This window comes from Ascaphus truei, chromosome 16 (assembly GCF_040206685.1).
Source record: "Ascaphus truei isolate aAscTru1 chromosome 16, aAscTru1.hap1, whole genome shotgun sequence".
In the NCBI taxonomy this organism is placed as follows: Eukaryota; Metazoa; Chordata; class Amphibia; order Anura; family Ascaphidae; genus Ascaphus; species Ascaphus truei.
Genome location: NC_134498.1, coordinates 47,039,384 through 47,059,446, shown reverse-complemented (window position 1 = coordinate 47,059,446; position 20,063 = coordinate 47,039,384). Strand labels below are relative to the sequence as shown.

The 20,063-nt window shown below is 45.6% G+C and overlaps 1 long non-coding RNA gene across 1 annotated transcript; it reads right to left on the bottom strand.

Moving 5' to 3' along the window:
* Positions 1-771: 771 nt before the first annotated feature.
* Positions 772-19,644, bottom strand: LOC142467575 (uncharacterized). Its single transcript, XR_012788432.1, has 3 exons — positions 19,360-19,644; positions 10,903-11,060; positions 772-2,206 (listed from the first exon to the last, which is right to left on the bottom strand). It is a non-coding gene; the product is annotated as an uncharacterized LOC142467575 (long non-coding RNA).
* Positions 19,645-20,063: the final 419 nt, after the last annotated feature.

Sequence of the window (20,063 nt, the reverse complement as noted above, 5' to 3'; positions counted from 1 at the left end):
TGGTCAAGCTTGCTGTTTTTGAGTAATGGTATAACTGTTACATGTTTGAAGGAGGATGGAAAGGTTCCAGAGCAGAGGGAGAAGTTAAAAGTAGAGTAATGTGAAGATTGACGCTCAATATCAGTGTAGACCCAGAGTAGAATTGTAGAAATGAACGAAGATAGGAACTAGTCATAAATCCATAAGGTCATATATATGATATAAGGTTAAGGGAGGGCAAAATAAAAGACCTAGCGGTCAGTCAGCCAGACTACCGCAGATATGGTCCAAAAGCACACCCCACTTAACATATAAACTTCCCCAATGCAGGGTCAAAGGTAAGGATATAAGGGCTATTGCCCATTACCTGCCCACGGGGGTACATAGATGTCCAGAGATCATCTGAAGCGGTAGTTCCACTGCGTGCAATCCTGATGTGTAGAAACAGCAACAAATGAGTAGAGCAAATGAGCACTGCTGATAGGAATATCCTGAAGAAAAAATCCTAGAGGAAAAATGATGGGCAAAACTCCAGAATAAAACTGAGGGTATTTATTCCATAAACTCACAGGGACATAAACACAGCCCACGCACCAACGCATTTCATCCCTTGGGACTTTATCAAAGTCTTTATCAAGGGCTTTATCACAGCCCACGGGACGAAACGCGTTGGTGTGTGGGCTGTGTTTATGTCCCTGTGAGTTTATGGAATAAATACCCTCAGTTTTATTCTGGAGTTTTGCCCATGATTTTTCCTCTAGGATTTTTTCTTCAGGATATTCTTATCAGCAGTGCTCCTTTGCTCTACTCGTTTGTTGCAGAGGGAGAAGTTAAAAATGTGTGCAAGCATAGGGATTATAGTAGGAGCAAGTGGTTTTAGGAGATGGGAGGGAATGGGGTCAAGAGGGCAAGGTAGATAGAGAAGAGGAGGACCCCTTAATATGATCCTTCTCCATATTAAAAGGGAATGCTCAGTCAGTTTTTTATATCTCCTAGTTCAGTGGGGCTCAACGCCAGTCCTCAAGGGTCACCAACAAGTCAGGTTTTCAGGATATCTCTGCTTCAGCACAGGGGGCTCAATCAGAGGCTCAGTCTTTGACAGAGCCACTGATTGTGCCACCTGTGCTGAAGCAGGGATATCCATAAACCTTGATCTGTTAGTGGCCCTTGAGGACTGGAGTTGACCAGTCAACGACTGACCAACTGATTGAGCCACCTGTGCTGAAGCAGGGATATCCTGAAAACCTGACCTGTTGGTGGCCCTTGAAGACTGGAGTTGCGCACCCCTTGGCCACTAAACCACCAAAACGGGCAATGAATCCTTTCTGGTACTGAGCTTGAGGATGAGCCTGGAATTCCTATTGAATGTGTGTGATGTGCGGCGGGTGTGCCTCTGTTTACACAGAATATGGGAAGGCCTGGAGCTGACGTACATTGTAATTACGGGAACATTAGAGGATTTCTTTAAGTTGTTTACAGACACTGACAACGGTTGTGAATTGAAAGCACTTCATTATACTGTAATAGCTGTCAATGGTTTCCTTGGGCTGGTGGAGTCCTTCCATAACTGGGCGTTCTCTCCTACACCTCCATGGGAATACAGCATATAGCTTCCTCTTGGCTCCCTACATTTCTTCAATAGTACATCTTTACATTTCCCTATAATCTACGCCTTCTAGTACAGGCGCACACTGTGTTGAAAGCATGGTCACAAAGATGTGTTGGCAGTCTTCGGCTACCAGGACTTTGGCTCTTGTACGTCACATTTTGGCAGTCTTCGGCTACCAGGACTTTGGCTCGTGTACGTCACATTTTGTTTTGCACATGACACCATCAGATTAATTAAACGGATTAGATAATTAAACGGGGCAAACATGTTCCTGAAATCCATGTGACAAAATATATAGTTAAATACTTATCTGTTTATCTTCCCATGAGCAAGGGTCATTTAGTTCAATCCTTTGGCCAAACCATTTGACGCCTACGCCCATGTCACACTTTGGCCCATCTGTATGTCCGAACACTGCTGAGATATTCCAGGCATCTATATCCTTGCATGTTGCTTCTTTATCCCAGGTGTTTCCGGCATAGGTAGAACGGCCCTATAACTTTGGGCTTCTGTTACCGTGCCGTTTTGATTTTTGAAGCTTTGAGCAGGCTCTTCTGTTTTCCTTTGGCCATAGTGAAAGACTTTCACGGCTCTCTGTCAACAATGCACTGCAGGCCCCTGCAGCGGCAAAGATAGTAACCATATTAATAAGGAATTTAGAGTTAGTTACTAAGTGGCAGTAATTATAAAAGTCACTCGTGAGTACATTCACGTCTCCAAACAAGCCTTAGCCCTGGGGTTCTCAACTCCAGTTCTCAAGACCCCCCAACAGGTCAGGTTTTCAGGATATCCCCGCTTCAGCACAGGTGGCTCAATAGGTGGCTCAATCAAAGACTGTTTGAGCCACCTGTGCTGAAGCAGGGATATCCTAAAAAGCTGACCTGTTGGGGGGGGGGGGGGGGTTTGAGGACTGGAGTTGATAACCCCTGCATTAGCCAATAATCACTTAGCATAGAGTGCATCCACTGCAGCCAGGAATTCTGGGTAATAACATGCAAATGAGCACGCATAGTGCATTAGGTTTTGCTTTTGCTCATTAACCTTTCTGAAAGTCTACCCAAAGTCTGAAGTGCATGAGCGGTGTGCTGATGGTTTCTGGTCTTGCATTGTGAGAGTTTTTGTCACTTTACCTCTCACAGTGACTTATTTGTGTCACTAAATGGTTGTATTCCCACCGTGCGGTATTAAAGCAGCATTGGAGCGGGGGGATCCTCTGGAGATGAACTTCACTATTTTTAGCTCCAGGGCCCCCCCTCTTCCCCCCCTCTTCCCCCCCCTCTTCCCCCCCTCTTCCCCCCACTCTTCCCCCCACTCTCCCCCCCTGCGCTGGGCAGAGCCCTGACCTGGGTTATTTCAGCAAAGGGGTAGATGATAATTCTATTTTATCTCGCAGTAATTATGTTCTGGATTCAATTTCCATTTCATTACAGCAGGGATAAATTATGGTTTAATAGCGGCGTTACAAACCAATGACCAAAACTAGTGCAAACATTAGCATGCGCTACCAGATTTGGCCGTCTGTGTTGCTACGGCAATATGCGCAGAAGGTCCAAAGTCTGCATAAACACTCTTGATAAATGCAAGTAATAAAGCTGTTATTTGCGTTCAGTCGTTCCACCGGGGTCAGGATGTAAACACTTCAAATCTTATCAATGGTAAAACTAGGAAGAGTTCATTAGGGCGTCAGAACCAGCCCAGCTCTCCTTCTAGTACGCTATCCATACATAGAAGCCGAGTTTGTGGCCACATGCTTGTAATTCTAATACAGGTCACACGCCCGCCTTAGCATTTAATGTTCTATAGACGTATTGTCATCACTTTGAAAAGTCAGTAGTGTACATTTTGATGCAGATTTCCAATACTTAAAGCAGGAGTCCGTGCTGCCGTTTAAAAAAAAAAAAAAAAAATATATATATATATTTTTTCCCCCTTTAATATGTGCATCAATACAATCCACACAATGATATGTAATTAGCTGAGTTGCCGATCAATCCGTTTTCCTGTGATCGATCGACGAAGATTCAGCTGAGGGGTTCACTAAATGGCTGTCAGTGCAGCAGAAGAAGACAAAAGATGCAAAGTTTTGTGGGGAAGATCATGTGACCAGGCAGTCACTAGATACAATTGGTGCACTGCTAGAGAGAGGGCAGGGCTTAAAAATGGGTGTGCCAGAGCCTGTTTCAGAAGAGGAAGGGGATGTGACTTTGTAAATGGTTGCTATAGAAACAAAAAAATGCTTGCTACATTATAATACATCAAAAATGTTATTCAGAGTTCTTTTAAAAAAAGCTACAAGTATTTTCTCATAGTACAGAACTGATATATTTAAAAAAAAAAAACACATGTAGGATAATGCCTGGTCTGCAGCTTTAACGGCAAAGACTCGAGGTTTGCATTTAGGCAAATAAAACTAGTTATGGAAACTGTACAATACACGGTGCCAGATTGTAACAAGCAGCAACTCTGTAGGTTTTACACAGAAGCAGAGCCCAAGTCTTATTTGTTATGTAGAACAGACAATGTTGCTCTTAATAATTGGTTATTAGGGTAATTGTCAGTTTACTCATGTTTATAGTAGATTATTTAATTCACAAGAGTCACAATTTCCACTCAAACCCTGAACACATCTCAGTATACTAAACAACAAACCCATTTTACGAGGTGAAACATGTCAACAGATGACTAATGTACAAGCAACCATGGGAATAGCTATTCAGAATACCGGCACCTTCTGCAGACTGCAGAAGGCTTTGTCCATGTCAGACAATGCACAAGGCTGCTTCTGGACACATATTTAATGGAAGCAACACGGTGTCATTTAAAAGTCACAGGGAACGGGGTCCTGATAAATCAGTCTTGGCAACTGTACATTGGAATAGCGATAGCAAAACAAGGAGCCGTGCAAGAAGTAAACGGAAGGGGATGGCCAGCTGACCGGTCCAACCCGGCATTCCCAATGTCTTTCCGGCATGTTCATGGACACAGCCTGGAGCTGGAAAATTGCTTTAAAACTCTTTTTCCGTTGTGATCAAACCTTACGATTGTTACAACGGCAAAGAAAACACGCGACTTTGTTACTTGCTAATCAGAAATCAGATTGATAACTCATTCTGAATGACGCCGTATGTTGCGAATGACCACACGCGTTTTTCCTTCCGTATGTAGCACTGACAGCACGCTGTGTTGCGCACAGAATTGTGGAGGTGCAATGGGTCCCTGTCCCCAATTAATTTACATGGAACATGGAACAAATGACCGGACTGGAACTGGGTCCCCACTCTTGAAAGGCAATGGTTTTACCACTCAGGGGGTTATTGTATCTCACCAGAGGCAGCTGGTCGGCACAATGAACCCCTTCTGCTGATATATAGAGTTAGCCTTTAAGCCACTTCTTTAGTACATTGTTGTGAGTACGAAGTGCAAATGTGAAGTCATGTTTTCAGAATGGGGACCACTATGGATGTATCTGCTTTATGCCTTAGCAATGATCACTGCAGGTAGGTCACACTATAGGTTGGTCATGCTGTAGGTAGGTCACGCTGTAGGTTGGTCACGGTGTAGGTAGGTCACACTGTAGGTTGGTCATGCTGTAGGTAGGTCACACTGTAGGTTGGTCACGGTGTAGGTAGGTCACACTGTAGGTTGGTCACGCTGTAGACAGGTCACTCTGTATCCTTCTGTTCTTAGTGAGGCCTTTAGTCCATAAAGAAAGCTGGTACGTATGGAGCATTTAGTGCAGTGACAGACAACGCGAGTCCTCAAGGGCCACCACAACAGGTCATTTTTTCAGGATATCCCTGCTTCAGCACAGGTGGTGCAGTCTTTGACTGACCCACTGATTGAGCCACCTGTGCTGAAGCAGGGATATCCTGAAAACCTGACCTGGTGTAGCAGTGTGAGGACTGGCGTTGCCCGCCCCTGGTGTAGTGGCTGTAGGACTGGCGTTGCCCGCCCCTGGTGTAGCGGCTGTAGGACTGGCTTTGCCCACCCCTGGTATAGCGGCTGTAGGACCGGCTTTGCCCACCCCTGGTGTAGTGGCTGTAGGACCGGCATCGCCCACCCCTGGTATAGCGGCTGTAGGACTGGCTTTGCCCACCCCTGGTATAGCGGCTGTAGGACCGGCTTTGCCCACCCCTGGTATAGCGGCTGTGGGACTGGCTTTGCCCACCCCTGGTATAGCGGCTGTGGGACTGGCTTTGCCCGCCCCTGGTGTAGCGGCTGTGGGACCGGCGTTGCCCACCCCTGGTATAGCGGCTCTAGCTGTTGTGCTGCTTAGTTACGTTCTATACCCAAACAGACGCTATTAACCCTTTCTCTGCCAGAGGGACTTCAGCTGCAACGCTTTGCTCTGAAATGCATCACCAGCTTTGCTTTGGAAGCAAAAGAACTTAAACAAGCAGCGTCCTTCCCAGCAGATGAGTAACTCCCGGAGAATGTGCCCCGTCTCTGGCTCCTAATGGAAGATCCGGAGCAGATACCTCCACATACACGTGGATATGAAGGCGCTTTGTCTCTTGGAGGTGTCTGTGTCAGGGAGCAGCCCCCCTGTGGAATCGCAGCTCGGTGGCGCACATTCAGTGGACATTTTCCCATTTCTGAGACACCACAAAACGTTTCCATGTCTTTAAAGACGTGTGATTTCTAAACTCCGGCAGGTGCCTGTGAGGAGCATGTGAGAGGTTTGGTAACACCGCAGTGTTAGGTGCAGCATAGTATGAGACATATACATCATTTTCATGCCATAAATAGCACATTGCACTCTTACTCCGGCGCATTTAACCCATTCAGTGCTCTGTGGACATACGTCGTACAAGGTCCATCACCCTGGAGGCCATTTTAATGAGCCGCGTACGCCGCGGCTTTTCCGTCATTTTCCAGGGGAGATCGCGGTCAGCGCTGAAACCTTCTCGTCCCTTCACCATCACTTGATCGCAATTTGCCAGGAAGACCATCGCCCTCTGTTACCCTGGACCCTCTGGCACTCAAGGGGTCAAATCAGCAATCTCCCCTATTACCCCTTGTTGCTGAACCCCATTGTCGTTACATACGATGAGGCCCCAGTTACCGAGAGATTGACCTTTTCATGCCATCCAAGCCTTATTCCCATGGGCGTTACACTGTGTCTTCCCATTGGACAACCCGGCAGACATCTGTGTTTTAAATAAATCAGGTGTATATATGTGTGTATATTTACACAACACATAGCAATGTTAACATTGTAGCACAACTAGGACAGGACTTTCAGAAGAAATACTTCATAACTATGCTCAGGGAATTCACGTGCACACGTTACCCGTTGTTTCTAATTTCGAAGCAAAGAAAATCTCACAAATATTAATCAAATCTATTATAATGTAGCAGCTATCTGGGAATGTATTTGTTTGTGATCATCCGAGATATATTGTAGGTTGATACTTTATGTTGGACCAACATGAGGGGTCTTCATAGATCTTGTTCCACGTGAACGTTCAGGATCTCACAATTTTGTTCCTCATCCCTACAAGATACTGAGTTTTTCCCACATGGCTTCTCCATTTTGGCTTTATTTTTGTTGAATAAATCAGGACACGGTGTAATATGTCATGTGTTGTTGTTCATCTGAGGTTGCATTTACCTAATTTTAAGACCTGCTAAGGAACGGATGATTGTTATTATGCCCTGATATGTAAAACCATAGAATTCAAAGAGGGTGTACATTCTTCTTCACACCACTGCATAGTAAATACCATTGTGACGAGAATAGGCAGCAAGGCTTCCTCAGATTCATGGGAAGTCTGTCCTGCTGCCTATTCTCGTCAGGGTTGCTGTGGGTCACTGTTGGGTTAATGTTGGGCATCATGGTTTGCCCTCGTATTCCAATGTACATTATGTTGTGCCTTACGTGAAGCAGTGGTACTGCTGGATCCCCGTGTATATCTACCTACGGTAATATATATGGTGATTTAAGCTCACGTAAGCAGTGATATTGCTGTGCCCCAGTGTTTATGGACTGGAAGGGTCTAGAACTGGGCTTGCTCCACAAATGGAGCGAAATCACTGGACAAGATCCGGATTTCCCTGCCAGGGATGGGGGTGCCCTTGTGAGGGCATGTCACGCTCTATTTCCGGGCCGTTTTGGTGAACGTTATGATCCATGGTGCCCAGGGCACCGTGTGCAGAGGCTGAGGTATGAAGGACACCTATTGGGAGTGCACACAGAGGAAACACCCCAACAAGCTGGCGCCAAAGCAGCCAGCCATGTGGAGCCCTGAACGGATAGAGCCGGCTATGCAGAGACCTCCAAGGACCAGGGCCGTCTCAACAGCATTATAGGCCCTCGGGCAAAGCCGTGCACTGGGCCCTGCCAACTCTCCGCTACAAGTCGTCATTTTTCTCCTTCTACCGAGTTAGCAGGAGATTTGAATGTTGAGGCGGGTGATCGGAAAATTAGTGTTAAATTCTGGTCTGTGCATAGATTAGCACGGGGCCCCTATGGTCGTGGGGCCCCTGGGCAACTGCCCAGCGTGCCCATGCGTTACGATGGCACTGCCTAGGACCTCCTTTGATTGTCCTGTTCGTATCTCCTGCTCGTACTGACGTCATGCTCTTCCAACCATCGGAGGTTGTAGCTACACCCCTGCCTCTGATTGGTTCATTCTGCCTGTCCACCTTGCTGTAGATTTCTGGAGTTTTAAAGGGACGCCCCATGATTGGCTAAGCGCACCTTCTTCCATCCGTGTGAATGGGAGGGGGAAAACTACTTCTGCCAAGCCGATGAGGAGCTCCAGAGATTCTGAAAGATGCGGAGTGAGTCTCTGGGCTTTGCGTCCAGATGCTGAGGCACGCAGTATAGGCCGAGAGAATTCGGAGGACTCTCAGGACAGATCACCTGGCTGAGGGAACAGTGGGCTTGGCAGCAGGAGCCGGTTTTGAGTGCTGGATCATGGGGGTGAGTCTCATTGGAGAAAGACCCCCGGGGAATGATCCTAGCACCGGTGCAGAGGAGACCAGCAACTCTTCATCACTTAGAGGAGCGCTGCCTGGAGACCCAAGATTAGGCGGCCTCCAGAGGTATGACATCCTGCCGAAGCAGGTGACATCCCCACCACACAGAGCTGGGGAGCCAGGGGGCTACGAGCCACATCTCCCTTTGTATCCTGGAAGTTTCCATTATTTTGGGGGCATACAGCTGCGGCGGGTGGTGTCCCCACCACAATAGCCAAGTAGTTAGGCGGCTACCCACTACCATGGGCTTGGTAGCCAGGAGGCTAACAAGCTACGTTTTCCCTGTTGCGTTCGCTTGGGGGCATCCAGCTTTGGGGGGTGTTAGTTCCCACTATACCAGGCAAGTAGCCAGGTGACTACCAACTATCTTGGGCTGGGTAACCAGGAAGCTACCAAGCCATGTTTCCCTGTAAAGGTAAAGGACTACCTCGGTGTTGGGGCATTCACAGTTAGGGGATAGAGGCCTCCCTCACCAACCAAGTAGCCAGGAGGATACCATCCATGGCAGGCTAGGTAGCCTGGCCAGGAGGCTACCAGCTTTGTTCCCTGACTTTGTTCTTGGAACTGCTGGGAAGTTTCCCAAGGACTGGGGGGGAGGGAGGGAGATGGGGGGATTGTTTAATCTTGACTTGAACCCTCACAAGGTCTGAGAGCCCAGAATCCCTTAGCTCAGGCGGCAATCCTTGGGGACGGTTATCAGTCTCTGTTTGTGAGCATTGGCCCCCCATACCACCCCCTGGTTTATTGTATATATGTCCCTGGGTATTGGAAGTCCTATTGTTGTGTCGCACACAATAAACCCAAAGTTTATTATACTCTCTGTGTCTGGCTAGTGTGATCTGTGTCTCGGGTAGCGCTATGGTCTAGTATAGGGTTGAGCCTACCCTCAAGGGCTCTGGTGGAAGCGAATACCAAATGTTCTAGACACTGATCGGGCATCTCTGGTGGCAAGGCACCCCCATTACGGAATATGGAATTAGACTGAGAAGCAAAAAGTAACAAAACCTCCACATTCCACAGAGAAAAGGAAAATAAAAAAAATGAATGGGAGCATATCACTAAGCAGCTGGACTCTAATCTGTATATAAGAACATTCCAGAATGATAAGGAAAAACTGGGAAGCCAGTTCCAACTTCTAATGGAAGCCAATGTGGTTCGGCACATCTATGTTTGGCTTGTTTCTTTAGGCAAAGGAGAGGTAGGCTATTTCTACATCCCTCTTCTTTATCACCCGAAACTGGCATGAATGTGATGCTTAGATTGTTTTGGTGAGGAAAATGCTGGCAAACATGAAGACAGCGCCTCCAAAAAAAATTATAGGTTACCTGTTCCGCTGCTGTCCTCAACAGTTCTCTGATGCAAATTGGAGCAAAGCCTGGTTGTGCACATCATTATGCCAATGGGAGCTACTTGACTCTCTTCTCTACTCACCATAAAAACAGTTTAAGACATGTTCCCCTATTAACACACCTGACCAAATCCCAAAATGTTGCTAAACCAGTTTGGTGCATTTGAGTTTGTTCTTACGAAGATGTTTCTTTGATATTTGTTCCAGGAGAGATTCTTATCATACAATGTTTAGAAAAACAATGTTGAGTAAAGAGAATACTTTTGTAGCATATATATATATATATATGTCCCAAGAAGACAAACGTACAACAATAAATATTGTTGCCACTTTTGGGAGTGCAGTTAAGTTGCTTTAGAACTCTCAAAAAGCCAATGTATCATCTCTTTTGAGTGGCTCCCATCATTTGTGATGTCTGTTGGGCTGCCTCTTTCCCTCGATGTACAGCGTATTCAGGGATCCTCAGGCTGAGAGTATGTCATTGCTGTATGTTTATCAAAAGGTACCATTCACATTCTGAAATGAACCCAGTTTGTTGGCCTCATAGTCACTAGAGCTAACCATGATGGCAATATTAACCCAGCTTCTAATTGCCACAGCCCTGGTAGTAACACTGTAATTACTCTAATTTGGGGGTTCATTTATCAACGTTGAGCAGGTGCAAAACTGGGGCACACGTGTGCAAATAAACAGCACCAAATTATTAACTAAATAAATCCCTTATCTTTCAGTGGAACATTTTTCTTTTGTAACTGTGTTCCAGTTTTTTGCACCATGTTATTAAAACTGCTATATGAACATTACACCTGCCCGACTCTTGCGTTCTGCTCAAGGATGTCTTCTCTCTGCCCCCTTTGTATCTAAAGCCCTCTCCCGCCTTAAACCTTTCTCACTGGCTGCCCCACACCTCTGGAATGCCCTTCCCCTCAATATCCGACTAGCACCCTCTGTATCCACCTTTAACACCCATTTTAAAACACACCTCTCTCATTTGAAGCCGAGGAATGGATACTCTCTATGCTCTCTGCTCCTCGGGTTAGGGCGCCTCTCTGTACCCAGGGTACTGCACCCTACGCAGGGTGGGCGCGCCTTCTCGTGTGCAGCATCAGAGGCATCTCTCTTCCTTCCGGCTTTTCCTGTCTAACAAAATAATTAGATATAAAGTTAGTTTGTTCTTAAACGGACTGTAAAGTATTGCAGTGCTCCGTTAAGTAGAGACATGTTTTTACTTAAAGAATTAAAGATAATGATTTCCAGTAGTTTGTATTTCTCCTAACGGTCTGTTCCTCTGATTTGGGCCAGCACCAATATTTTGATCCCATTATTTATTTTCTGTCACCGGGTCAGAGAAATGTGTATTTAACAGGATTCTGAAAAACAGGTAAACCTGTACAAACAAGTTGATTCAAATCCCAGTAAATCTCAATGTTCCAGATTACCTTTTGAAGCCCTTCGGTGCCCTCGGGCAGCCTTGGGCTGGAACAACTTGTTGTGAACAACACTTCTGGGGAATTTTCACTGAGCAAATACACAGAGCCAACAGGGCTGTGAAGTGTTTTGTGTCCCTTCTTCTTAATTATCTTTAAATGTGTCATCTCAGGTGCTGAACTTTTTTAACCCCGTTGCTGCCAGGGTGGCCAGCAATGATAAGGAAAACAATGAATAAAAAATACCGCAGTATTATACCTCAGTGCTTGTGATGCCTTAATCATTAAATGTTGAGACAGAGAAGGGTAGCAGAATGTGTAGTATTTTTACACTGCATTCCTGTGTTAATGGAGAAAAAAAATGTTTGGGAAGATTTCATTTTGCTGCATGGGAGATCCCTGTGGGCTAAGAGATAATGGGGAAGGGCATGGCTGCAGACCTGTCTCGGGAATGTGCTCAAATGTTGGATTTTTATTTGCTGTACACTGTATAGGTGGAGGGGTTTTGCCACTTTTTTAAACCCACCATAACATATAATGGTTTGGGGTAGGCTCTATTGGGCGTGGGGTGTTCCAGAGGATGTATGGAAACAAGAAGGAGAAAAGTGAGGGCACTCCAATCAGGGAGAAACCCCCACAGAAGAGCTACCCATAGAGGAATAATCACACGCTTTGATTAAAGACTCTCAACGTGAGTATCCATCTTTATTCACATCCATCTTATATTGATGAACAAACAGGCCGCCGAATGTGTCTTCTTCTCTTGTTTATTCCCATCTAAGATGCAGATCCTGATGAGATAGAGGAGCTGGCTGAGATAACACATCTTCCCATAGTAACAGCGGCTTATGCACAAAACTCAGGACAGGCAGAGTGTGAGTGTGAGTGTAAACTCTACAAGAGTACCAGCATATTGCGCTTTACCTGAACGTTTTACACTATATGTTCTTTTCTTCTTGTTTCCACATATCCTCTGGAACACCCTGCGCCCAAGAGAGCCAGCGCCAAGCAATGTTCTGAGTTGGGTCTCTGAGAAAGCCCGGGTTCTTTAGGCTGCAGGACATTTTTTGGTTTCTATCAACAGACATTTCTTCGGACATTTTATTCCTTGTATTGTATTTGACGCTTTTATTATTGTTTGATCACTATTTGTGTTTTGCGCACGGATTACTGGGGAGCATTAGCGCTTATTGGATGCAATTTTATTCCACATAACTTATGTAATGTGTGCCCGCCGAGAGGTTATCGGATTTTGCAAAGGGGGAAAGAGAACCTAAAAAAATAGACAACCATAAATACAAAAACAAGCACGTGGGGAAATACCAAGACCATTAACATCCAAGAACTATTTCTGCAGCGACAAACTGACCCGATACATTACACCAACCATCGCACTTTCTAATACAGTAAATACTGTAAATACAAATATAGGATAAGGATCTGTCGTCTAAATTTAGCATGGGTTGAACTTGATGGATATGTCTTTTTTCAACCTCATCTACTATGTAACGATCTAACTATGTAACTATGTAACTAGGCAGAAACACTTCTTTCACTTGGAAATAATAATGTGCAACCCACCAATTAGATTTCTGTTTTCTCCAAACCCACCAATTAGATTTCTGTTTTCTCCAAACCCACCGATTAGATTCCTGTTGCAAGACTTTCATTTTTATCTCCTTAAAATTCGACAACTTCCTTTTTGTGTTATTCTTTGTTTTCTGAGCAATGAGCTCTGCGGAACAATTGGACACAATTACTTCCTTCCTTTGCTACAATGTATCAGCTTGGATCCATTCCATCCCCATCTCAAAATAAACAAACGACTTTTCCAGACAGCCCCTGGTAGAACGGAAACTCACCGTGAGGCGTAATGAACAATGGGCTTTTACACGGTCCGGACAGAAGACTTATTGTTAATAGTGAAATGTTCACAGAACTCGCACGTCGCTGGGCTGAGACGCTGACAACGATGTGAGCTCCGGGAGTGACATAGGACATTGCGAGCTGTATAACAAATACTAATTATTATTATAGAACTAGCAGTGCGTGCAGAAGCGTACAATTTCCATGCACAATGAATGCTTACCGTGAACGGCATGCAATCTAAACGGGAGTAGGTGACATGTTGCTAGCAATAGTATTTAAACCTTGATTATCTTCCAAAGGCATTAGGCCACTTATTCTATGTATGCAAAGCAACCGTTTGTTTCCAGGGCAAAAATCCCCATTGAAATCTATAGGGATTTTCTGCAGATAACGGCCGCTTTGGCACATATAGAAATATCCCTTACACTTTGGAGTTGACATGCTAAAGCTTAGCCCCCTCTAGTGAGTAAGGGTCTTAGTGCCAGAAGGGGCCCATGTTTGCTAAGCGGTGCTTTACAATCCGTTCAAGTTAATGCGCTGTGATCTGTTTGATGGCATAGCACCGTTTAGTAAATATTGCCCTGTGCTTGATGTTAGGGGCAATATTTAGTAAGAAGAGCTATTCCACGAGACATCTTCTAGCACTGGGAAACCCCTTGCGTCCCATTCACGTGAATGGGCTGAGAGGTGCCTCCTGCCACAGCACTACTTAGTCAACACAGGCCTGAATCATCACCATTATAGTGAACATGTCTCTGCCATTGTTCTTTATTGTAGCACTATCCTCTCCTGTGCATATACTGTGCATATACTGTGCATATACTGTGCACATACTGTGCATAAACTGTGCATATACTGTGCATATACTGTGCATAAACTGTGCATAAACTGTGCATATACTGTGCATAAACTGTGCATATACGGTGCATATACTGTGCATATACTGTGCATATACTAAACACTCCCTGAGTGTCAGCTTACTCTAAACTTTGGGCAAATACTTTTTTTCTATCTGTGCCCCAGACATGATTGTAAGCTCTTTGGGTTAGTAATGCATTGTGACTCTAAATTATTCTCTCTCTCTCCTTTGGAGAATGTATTACAGACTGCAAACAAGTGCTTGAAGAGGTCCTTACAATGCATGTTCAACAACAACAACCATGTATAAAGTTGTATGTTATTCCAATAAAAGGTATCACTTCCTGAAAGTAATCCCTTATTAGAGACAATGATTATTGTCATAACTCCCTGCATCCTTAAAGATAGGTTTCCATGAGACACAGGGCAGGATTACAGGCAGTGGGTGGAGACAGCAATAAAATACAGAATAATAACATCTATCTGTCTGCTGACGGCTCTGAAATCATCAAAACATTTAACAAAACAACACAATAAAAAAAAGAAGCAGCCGACGTGGAGTCTAGGAACACGACCCGGTGAAAGATTACAGAGCACAGGGAGTGCAGGCTAATTGTAGAACATATTATCATAAAGACTGCGCCACTGATTGAGCCACCTGTGCTGAAGCAGGGATATCCTGAAAACCTGACCTGTTGGTGGCCGTGGAGGACTGGAGTTGGCCAATCCTGGGGTAGGGGTGACTAATGGCAGTGAAATGTTTAACAAGTTACATTTAGATGCCACTTTTAAAATCGAGACAATTCTAAGTATTTGAAATAAAATAATAATTTGAACGCGCCAATTGGTTTGTTGGTGGTCGGATGCAGTGGAAGTTTCCTTTTATAATAGTCTCAGCACAACGAAAGATCAGCTACATGTCTGCAGAAACCTCCTCATCTGTTGGGAAAGGTTAACCCCGTAGTTACTGCCTTTCATCTCCTTGGGAATTAATTATGATAGGATTGAGAGTTACAGAACTCATGCTAAAAAAATGACAAATATTGGGGGAGTTTTCACCGGACAAAAACTTGTCCCTATAATGGTGACTTATGCCCATATTGTAGTGTTTGTACTTCATAAGACGCCTTATAGCCCATTTGAGTGAAGTGACAGAAGTGTCTTATGGAATAGCGGTACTTAGTAAATGTGGACGAACTCTTTTTAAAGGGGACAGTAATATTGGGTGCGTTAGGGAAGGACGAAGGACCAGCATTGTGGGCTGGAGCCATATTAGTGGCATGGTCTAATGGCCGAGGATATTCCCCTGGGATGGGGCGTAAGGGGGTTAAGGGGAATGGATCAAAGGGACACGTGGCCAAGCAGGGGTCACCCGCCTGGGTGCACCTGAGCACACGCTGGGGCACCCAGGGGGGATGGACAAAGGGGAGGATCCAAGGGGGATTAAATACCCCAGGAAGTGAGGTGACGGGGGCACACCTGAGCATAGGATTTCCCCTCCCACCTCCATGCTCTGTTGCATGTTGGTTGGCCAGGGGTACAAGCGCTGGTACAGAAGGGAGCGCTGGTTTTGTTGTTTAGGTCATATTCTTCCCGAGCTACAGGCGTCTTTGTCACAGCAGAACTGGCGGACATGCCAGGCCAGTTCTGATGGGGATGCGAGGAGAACCGGGACGTACGCTTGCCCAAGTGAGAATAATTGCAGCGCTCGGTCCCAGCTGCACGGTCGGGACTAGTCAGCTACCACAGACCGTGGATTCAGCCATGCGTTGGTGGGCTTAATCCGTGGATTAGATCCTACAATTCCGTCCACGGGCTGCGGAATCCGCGGAGTGTATGGGTAATAATAATTTTAAAAACCCGCAAAACGCGAATCTCCCTTTGTGACATTGATCCGCTGAAATCCGCGGACCACAGGAACCGGCCGATCCGCCGCGGATCCAGATCTGTCCCCAAAGATTCGCCCATCTCTAACTTTTACCCACCAAAAGCAGTGCCACGCGACTTATTCGTGTACAAAGGCAAGACACGCAAAAAATCGTGGCCTGAACAACCAGTGGTTATCAACTCCAGTCCTCAAGTCAAGTCTTTTAAGGATATCCGAGCTTCAGCATAGGTGGCTCAATCAGTGGCTCAGTCAAAGACTGAGCCACTGATTGAGCCACCTATGCTGAAGCTCGGATATCTTAAAAGACTTGACTTGAGGAGGGTTGAAGACTGAGCCACTGATTGAGCCACTGGTGCTGACGCAGGGATATCCTGATAACTTGACCTGCTGGGGGGGGTCTTGAAGACTGGATTTGAGCCCCTCTGCGCTAGGCCACTTACTCACTACTGTGTCCGCTAAGCTCGGCTTTCTCACTCTCACAACGCGAGTGGCGGACATTGCACTCACTACGCGGCTTTGAAATGGTAACATCCCGAAAGAGAACCTAGTGCAGGTTATTTCTATAGCATTGGCGCGAACGGGCTGTGTCCGGATATTTACATGAACATTTCAAATTACCCCCCCCCCCACCCCCCCAACCCCGGGATCTCACATTTGGCAATTTAGGGCCTTATGCAGAGAGCATCGTTATTTCGAAATTCGCCATTTTTTGTACAATTTCGCGCAGAAACCGGCAGAAAATGGCGAGTTCCGAAAAACGCGCCATTTTGTTTTTTCAATTGCTAAAATTCGCCTCGCGGCTGGCGAGAACCTCCATCTCGCCATTTTTAAAACTCTCCGAATGCAGAGAGGTGCGAACGGCAAGTAGCGGCTGTTCGCGCCAAAAAATGGCGCGATTCTCGCATTTTTGCCGCGCCAGGAAAAGATGGCAAGATGGCGCTCGCCGCCTATAGTAAAGGGGGAAAAAAAGGCGCGAATTTGTTGTTACACGTTTCTGAAGCGCGCATCTCGCCAATTTAAACTCGCCACACGCATCCATGTTAAACATAGCAGAATTCGCACTTTTCTGCATATGGAGAATAAAACTCTCCAAAAAAGCTACTTTTTATGAAATTCGCCAATTTTAAAATTCTATGCTCTCTGCATGAGGCCCTTAGACAGGAATGTAAGATTTGGACGGGGCCCAGCACATACCACGTGTCGATTCAATGGGAAAATATTCTTCAGTCCTAAACATGCACAGAAGGTGGCATTTTGGCCTGCTCTAAAGCTACAGGTTTGCACAGGTTTCGGTCTGTAAAACAACGCTCATCCCGTATACAACACTTTCGTTGCTTAACTCCAAAAGACTGTTCATGGTCCCAAGGCTCAACAAAGTATCCGGACGTTCCTCCTTCTCCTTCCGTGCACCCCAAAACTGGAACAACCTACCAGAGACCCTCACATCCACCACCAGCTTAAGTTCTTTCAAATCTAAGGCTGTCTCACACTTTAATCTGATCTGTAACTGTTTCATACGCTCATAATATATATTTTCTTTAACTGTGCATGCAATGTCTTGTATATAATGTATACCCTGTTCATTTATGTAACTGTATTTGTAACCATGTACTATTTGTCTTACTCTGTGCCCAGGACATACTTGAAAACGAGAGGTAACTCTCAATGTATTACTTCCTGGTAAAATATTTTATAAATAAATAAATAAATAAGATCGAGCTATTCTTTCCATTTTTTTGTTCTTAGTAAATAGTACAATGCAGTACCCGAGAGGTGCTTCTTTGCAGCAAAAGATTGCAAGCTCTCCGGAGCAGGGACTCCATGTCCTGTTAACTTTTATGCCGAGATAATTATCCCATTAGGGGGCGCCGGTATCTCCTGCAAGATTAAAGCTCCCGCGTTGCATGGGCCAATAGGAAGCTGCACCGCATGACATCACGACTTCCTATTGGCCCACAGGGCGCGGAAGCTGTGAAAAGCGGTCATTACGTGATCCCTGCTAGCAGAGCGGCTACCAGGCACCCCCTATGGAGGTAAGTATCTCCAGATGCAGGGGGTCCCCAGACCTGCAATTAATGGGGTTCAGCGCCAGAGACCCCTTGCTTCAACCCTATGTTAAAAAAAAAAATTGTAAAAAAAACGCCCGTTTGGATTGCTTCTGTAAAGTCTCTTCTATATCACCAGGGATTTAACCATCCTTAAAGGAGTCTGGGCCAAACCCATTACTGTGGCTACAATGTTACTAGCCCTGAACTGAGTTACTGTTGTAGTTATTTTACCAGGGGGAAACCAACACCTTCCTTAGTACATTAAAAACAGAACACACATCAATCACTCCAACCCCTGAGGCAGCAAGATGGGGAAATAAGTTGTGCGTATGACAGAACTATTTTTGCACTATTTATGTAGTGTGCTATCATATTATCTTCATATATGGACATGTCACTCATGCTCCAGGCACATTGCAGCAGCAATATCCCCCAGAAGCCTGTATGAGTTTAACTCCAATAATGCTAACATCTTGCCCCCTGAGCTTCTGCTGCTCTTTTTTTATTAAAAAATAAAAGAGAATGTGCGTCTGAAGTTAGCATGGTTACCTCAGATTGCACTGGGCTCTGTGGACAGCTCTATTTTGACCTCTCGGACACTTAATGTTTTAACTGCTCATATCTACTGATCGAAGTGTAACCCCATTCCTAGAGGGTTACTAGCAAATGCTTGGCCCCAACCCTGTTTTGCCATGGGGATTTTGACATCATGGAAGAGTATTTAAGTGTGGGAGAAGATTCGAGAAGGTTAGGTTCCAGTAGGACAACAGTAGAGGAGCCTCGGGGAGAGTAGATAAGTAATGTTTATAAACTAATAGCACCAACCAGGCCTCTATGTTGTAGATAGGGACCGTACCCTATAAGTTGGGATCCCCAAAAGACGGAATGGAGTCCTGAATAAGTAATAAAAAGGAATACGGCACATCACAGAGGGCCTCATGAAAGATGGCTCCCGTGTGCCGGTGGATCAGCTCTAACCGCGGATCTGCACCAATATTCCTCATCAGTCTGTGTGGAAGTGGCAGTTCCCAAACAGGTCAAAGTTATTGGGTCACGTAAGAAAAGGCCCGCCAGGATTCCCACAGGGGCCCAGAGCAATCAGATTAATACCGGTAATGATCCAGAAGCACCAAGGGGGCCGGGTCCCACACCTATTTAGAGCAACTACGTCAATGTACCTCCATTTGAGTGTCAAGAGTGGGCACTGACGGAGGAACCGTTTTCATGTATGTCTAGTATAAAGTACATTACAACGTTGTCAATATGTGTATGAGCGGTCCCTGTCCGCGGGGACACAAATAAATAACAGTTGTACTACAAAAGTTCCTGGCGCTTAATGTGATACATACTTGCTACTTGATCGCCCAGCCGCCTGAATCCAGCCCCCTGAGTCAAGGTAATCCATGTTGAGTGGTCAACCCTTTGCGCAGCGATGTAAAGTCACTGGGAGCCGGGCTGGGGGGGGGGGGGGGGTTACAGAAGCATCAGGTTTAAATAATAAAAACATCCCCTGAAAGAGGATATCACAAAAATAGCAAGAAAATGCGGTCGGCGCGGACTGCGGCTTCCGCTCCATCAGCCTCACAGACCGGTGCCTGCAATAAATTGTAGTTATATGTTAGATATGGGGTGGCCAGCTCCAGTCCTCAAGGGCTAGCAAAAGGTCAGGGTTCATGGATATCCCTGCTTCAGCACAGATGGCTCAATCTGTGATTGAGCCACCTGTGCTGAAACAGGCTGATTGAGCCACCTGTGCTGAAGCAGGGATATCCTGGAAACCTGACCTGTTGGCGGCCCTTGAGGACAGGAGTTGGCTGCCCCTGCTTAACCCCGTTCCCCGCTGCAATGCAAAACACGGAAATTCATTTAAAAAAAACACCCAGTTGCAAAAACAAGACCATTAAGTCTGTGTCACTTTGCACCTTATAACAGAGTCACTGGGGTAAACAGCTGTTTTTCTTTACCCTTTAAGCAATTTATAACTCGTTCGGTTACATTTTAACTTTTCAAACAAGCTCCCAATAAAGAAAAGCAGGGTTAAAAAAAAAGCAGG